This window comes from Rhopilema esculentum, chromosome 16, assembly GCF_057945365.1.
Source record: "Rhopilema esculentum isolate cy_ngs chromosome 16, ASM5794536v1, whole genome shotgun sequence".
NCBI lineage: Eukaryota > Metazoa > Cnidaria > Scyphozoa > Rhizostomeae > Rhizostomatidae > Rhopilema > Rhopilema esculentum.
In genome coordinates, this window is record NC_142830.1 from 6,662,825 (window position 1) to 6,668,929 (window position 6,105).

General features: G+C 36.0%; 1 long non-coding RNA gene across 1 annotated transcript; it reads left to right on the top strand.

Moving 5' to 3' along the window:
- The first annotated feature begins 2,061 nt into the window (after positions 1-2,061).
- LOC148958249 (uncharacterized) lies at positions 2,062-4,330 on the top strand. Its single transcript, XR_016144743.1, has 2 exons — positions 2,062-2,684; positions 3,525-4,330. It is a non-coding gene; the product is annotated as an uncharacterized LOC148958249 (long non-coding RNA).
- Positions 4,331-6,105: the final 1,775 nt, after the last annotated feature.

A 6,105-nucleotide genomic window follows, 5' to 3' on the forward strand; every position in this document is an offset into this window, starting at 1 on the left:
AATCAAAAAGTACTCAAAGTGAAAATGTTTTTCGAGTTTCCTCAACTGAAGTAACATTTAACAATTAACGCTGATGATGCTGCAGCTATGAAGTAACACTGATACCTTTAGAAGTATGTAAGTGAGAAGGTTTTTATCAACGGTGTCTAAAGGCGTGAATGTTATTTTACACTGCCTTGTTTTTTTACCTCAGGTCCACTCTTTTCCAAATGATCTAGTCGAATGTCTTTCCTCTTGATTCAAGGCTGATCTGTTAACAACCCTGGCTGGTATGAGCGTTGAAGTTAAGTTACTATGAATTGTCTCTTGCTTCCTTGAAAGTTCCTCTCAAAAATTGAGGATGGAAATAAGGTATTCCAGCAGTAGCATAATAAGGGGTGTGAGTACCAGGGGGAATACCCTCTCTCCTCCATTCGTTTGAGAAAATGCCCCTTTTTTAAAAGTGTTCTCTTTAAGATTTTTGGAAAAGTGCCCCCTTTTCTGAGAAAAAGTGACCCCACCTACCTTGTGACCCTCAGGCTGTAATATTCACTAAAGTTCTGATGATAAATGAATTTGGTAATGCGCACATTAATTATGAATAATAGCCAAGCCGAGGGGCGATTCACTCTTGCAAGTAGCGTACGAGAATTTGCCTAAAACAAAAGGATTTTTGGGGATTTTCAGATAAAACAATAGGATTTTCACGAAGATTTTCACTACCTTTTCTAAAATTCTTCATGTCGAAGAAACACAATACCAAAGATTTTAACTTTCTTCTTAATAATGATTTAAGAATAATTCAACACTCAGAATCACAAAGGTTAAAGAATATTGAGTCCAACAACAATTAAGGCCTAGGTTAAACGTCGCTTATTCATGATCTGTAATTAACATGTAATCATTGTAATCATTTTACAATTAACATCCTTAGTTTTCTGCTGTCATAACTTGCCTTGTTGATGCATTTTGTCAGTGTTTACATTGAACTTTTCGGATTAATCTTATTATTAAATGCCTTTTCTGGGTTTTATTATAGATTATACCTACAAAAGGCATTAAATTATACAATTGACAAATAATGAATAAAAAGAAGCTCTGAATCATACTACCATAAATCATTTTCCAGGTTTCATGCATAATACAGGATTTACTTAATAAAGAACTAAAAAACAACATTATGTGCTACACATTAAAGGTTTTTGCTGAAAAATGGCAGTTTACCTCCTGGTTTTACAACAACAAGATGTAAAAGCAAAGATATAAGTTATATTTTTTTTTCGCTAACTAGGGAAACCTGAATTACAGAAGAATCAGTTGAAGAACTTCAAAAGGGTTTTGAAAACGACGTGAATTTGAGCCAAGTCTTAAAAACATAGATATGAAAATAATTTGGCTAAACTATTAGTCACTGGGCCCTTGTCTCTATTTCTCAACCATACGCTTACGAACTCCCTTAATATCAGCGTCCGTTCTTAAACAACAATACCTGTTTTCCCCGGCACTGAAAGTAATATTTTGTTGATTTGAATCATATATCAAATATTTAGTTGTTTATATATCACTTTCAATTTGTCCCCTATTGGTTACCCTTACAGTGTTAAAGAAGGATGACAATTAAATAATAATGTAACTTATATCACTCATAAGAAATTATGGTTACTTATCGAATAATTTGGTATTGAAAGCTTTTGAATTGATAAACACCAATGCGTGTCCAAAACACACGCAATTTTGGTCCAATTTGGAAAATGATAAGTTTTAACATTTGAAAAAGAAATCATAGTTCAGCAAAGTGCGATTAGTTGATAAGATTAATAGTAAATCAAAGTCTGATATCTTAAAACTCTAATATACGATAGACGAGAAACGGCCTTCACGCTCGACTTATAGCCCTGTTTTGTTTTTGTTAATGTGTAAATCTTATTACTGTTTCAATTCAAAAGCTCAATTTGGTCTCTACCCCTGAGTTTTCTGAAGACGCATTCCTTACATTCTGCTCTCACAGAGTTCTTCAAATGTGACGTCATAAAAACACTTTTTGGAATCTTCAATCTTGACCACACATTCTTAAAGAACACCGTGAAATACCTCCGAAACTGCAACATATTTGAGACATGTTAAAGGGCCACTCCAGCCCAAAACTTTTTTTGCATAAATTGGTAGTTAGTCGAGAAAAAGAAGCTATCGTGAATTTTTTTTTCGAAAAGCTTAACTCGTTTTCCAGATATAGACGCTCAAAGTTGAGAATCACCGTAAAAATACGACAAAATTTTTTTCGGAAAAAGCACTTTGTGACGTGTGAAAGGGCTATTGTTTCAACATTCGGCGCTATTGTTATACGTTCGCACTGAAATTCGCACGACTCGGTAGAGGCTCGGAAGAGTCATGTCGGAATCTCGGTTGTCGTTTTATTTATTTTCCTTCATTGCGATTGATGTTCAGCGGAGGCTTCCAGCCAACATGGACTAGTAATTCGACAAATCAAAGATGGAAGCTTCAACCTGAACTCATATCCTCATCTTGGCAACGCAGCAAGCTTTTCAATATGGAATGCTTCACGAATTTTCAGATGTGAATGGATTTCTGACCGAAGGCATTTCTTATCGTCGTGTCATCTCAGGGATTTCCAGGGAGCTGAATAATAGAATTGATGTCTCACCGCAGGAGAAGAAGAACCCCATTCACAAGATGGAAACTTTCCCGTAAGTCACAATTCATCCTTATTATCATTTTACTATGTTGAATGTTAGGCGAAACTGCAGGGTATAGAGGTTTGGAGGGGCTCTAAATACAGGTTTTCTAACAGCCAGTCTTGTGAACTGTCCCCCAAATGGTCAGAAATGTGGTAATATGAAAAGTACAACAGGGGCTCTCAAGCAAAATGTCACATAAAATATTACCAAAAGTAGAAGTTTGCTACTTTTTTGTACCAACAAGGGGGCCTGAGCCTCCTAGCACTACATCCCTGCCAATGATCTGTGCACTACACCTTTGCCTGAGGTATAGATGTGTAAAATTTCCCAGGGTTTGTCTCCTGAACCCTTCTTCTTCATGTTCTACCTTGTTCTGCCTTCAATTTTGGAGTTCTGCCTATTTCATCATAAAATTGATGCACAATTTCAAAATTTTGCCAGATCAATATCCAGGGCAAAAGATCTACTACCCAAAAGAAAAAACATGGAATTTACACCCTTGGTTTTGGAAAAAAGATGTGTAATATCCTCATTCTAATGTTTTAAAGGCAGAATTGTTTATATTTGTTAAATTTACCTTTGCTATTCTAGCATTGATTCATATAAGCATGGCCTATATCATTTAAATTCATCTTTGTGTTACTTCAAGTTAATATCCTTAGATGCTATTTGCTATAGTAACAGTGGTTGCCCTTTCACCCCTAAATTTCTCTTTGATCCTTCTAAATATCTATACTCTGAATGCCCCTGAGTGTCCAAGTTTCTTTGATCATTTTATGTTTTAATATGAGTCCAAAGTAAATTTCACTGGTATGTTAGTATTTATCCGTGTCAACCTTATTATTCTAGGCATAAAAAAGGTTACAAACTCTTTTATGGATCAGCAGAAAGGATCTTGCAAAAAATGCTAGATGAAGGTTGGAGATTACATGCATCCTGTTATCTGGCTACTGGCTTTGTGGGAGTGATAACTTGCCCCTCTCTTCCATTCAAGAGTTACCACAAAGACCTCAACACATTATTCTGTTTTTGTATTAACATTTTCACAAAGGAGACTATTTTTCTAAAATTATCAAAATTTTATATATAATTTGGTCATATATAATGTTTGCAAATTATTTAAAGCTAGTAACAACATATAGGTATTTTCTAGAAGTTTTGCAATAGATTATTGTTTCATGATACTTTTATAAGAACATTTCTCATGTGCAATAGAAATTACAAATTGCTAGCTAGTTCACTGGCCTGATTGTATAATTCAATGTAGCCAAGTATTTAAATACATCAAACATGTATTTATTATTCATAAATATAGCAGGTTGAGATTCTGACAGCTTAAAGGAGCCGACAAGGCCCCTGTAATAGCTTAAAGGTTAAATACAAAAATTATATTTACAAAAGTATATTGAAAAAGTTGAATTATTAATATAATCTCAAATCCCTTTTTTGTTTGTATAAAAACAAATTTATAATTTTTGAAAAAGTTGTTTGACTCATGACTAATGGTAGGTTTTTAGTCTTGTCTTGAAAGTTGTATACTTTCTTGTCCATGTCCTCATTTGTCCTGTTTTATTTCCAATAAGTCATGTTGATATGAAGCTCTTTATCCTAATGAATATGTTGTATCAATTCATACAGCTTTCATTCCCGGTATACTGGTTTTGTTTTCTTCTTTCCTCCCGAATTAATTGCGCGATGGTTTTTTAGCTGTTGCACTAAAGGAGGGGCCGATGAAAAAGCGCGAATCTTCTTTTTAAAATCAGGGAACTGGCCTGCCAATACAAATTGCTTCAAAAGCAACATTCCATAAAAGTCTGTCAACATCCTCATGTCTCTGTCTCGCTGGCCTACTTTGCCAATTTGACTTCTCTGTCAGAAAGATTCGTGCGACAAAAAACTTCCAAATTCGATCAGAGTATCAAGACTGATGAGCGATACTTCTCTCTTTATATCGATTCCAGATAAAAGTCTGGCCTTCTAACAAACATGCCGCTGCTAGGCCCTGTCTGCCATTTCGCTAGGTTCTCGTTGACCCTTTGGACAGCCGATGATACTTGCCGCGAACTTACCGAGGCCGAAAATGCCTGTGACGTCAATCCGAAGATCTCCGATAACACGGTTGAAAAACAATTCAACTCAATGACCATTTTACAAACGCTAATAACTACAAAACGGTTAGAGATATGAAAAAAATAATGAGAGATTCGTTTTCAGGAGGTCTGATTACATCGTGTTCTGAAATAAAAATTTTGGGCTGGAGTGGCCCTTTAAAATTGGATTCGATATGGCCCATTAAAGCAGAGTATATAAAGTGAAAGAAATTATCGTTGCTCCCGAACTTTCTTTTTATTTACAAAGTGAAAAGACCAAGCCAAGCAATACGTGATTTTACTAAAATCCCATTACTAAGAAAACACTTATTCAAAAGATTGAGGAAAGCCAATAGGACAAAATTTCATCCGGAGGGAGGTTGAGTCGTTTTGTCAACTCTGCATTAAAGATTCATGAGTTTACCTTGGTTCAAAAAGTTTTGAAACCAAATTAAATGATTTGATGGTGAGTGTCTGTGCCCATGTGGCCACACCTAAGCCAATTTATAACGCATTTAGCTGGTTTTGCACACTTAGAATTATTTAAATGCTCCAAACTGAAAATTCTAAAATTGTAAAATTTGTGATGTCATCGCAAGATATCTTTTTGGTAGGATGATAGCTCGGTGACTGGAGGCGCTGACTACACCCGGCCCACGCCACTAATTTGAACAAGGGATGCAAGGCTTCTTTCAAATTTTATTGTAGCTCATGAAGTTAAAATTCAAGAGTATGGTTTTGAGAAAATAAAGAAGGTTTGTGGACTTAGCCTCCTCGTTCCTGTCGATTCACCCCCTGAGGTACCATGGGTACCAGAGCCACAAAATTTCGATAGCGGAAATAGAAGTCAGGAGTGGAGAAGCGGAAGAGCGTCTAGCTAAGAAGAAGGAAAAGTTTTTTCTTCACTTTTCCTTTCCCTTCAGTTTTTACTTTTCCTCCAGCTAGATCCTCCTCCGCTTCTCCATTCCTAACTTCTATTTCCGCTCTCGAATTTTTGTGGCTCTGTTTCCCAGGTGGACTTGCTACAAGTCTCTCTCTATCCAATTTTTCCTTTTCTATATTTTTCAGATTACTAAATGAATAGAGAGAGACTTGTAGCAAGTCCATTTCCCAGGATACTTTTGAGGCCACGCCTGTGTAGCTCGTCACATTGCAAATGATTGAGTTCAGAGCGTTTGACTTTGATTTAACAAAAGCGAAATTGGCAATGGAGCAGAGCAATTCTACTACGGAACGCTACCAATGAGGGTCACTTCCATGCGGGGATGCAGTGCTTTTAATAGAGCAAGAGGGGCTCTCACAAAAATTATACCACAAAAACGGGAAAAGATTAATAAATG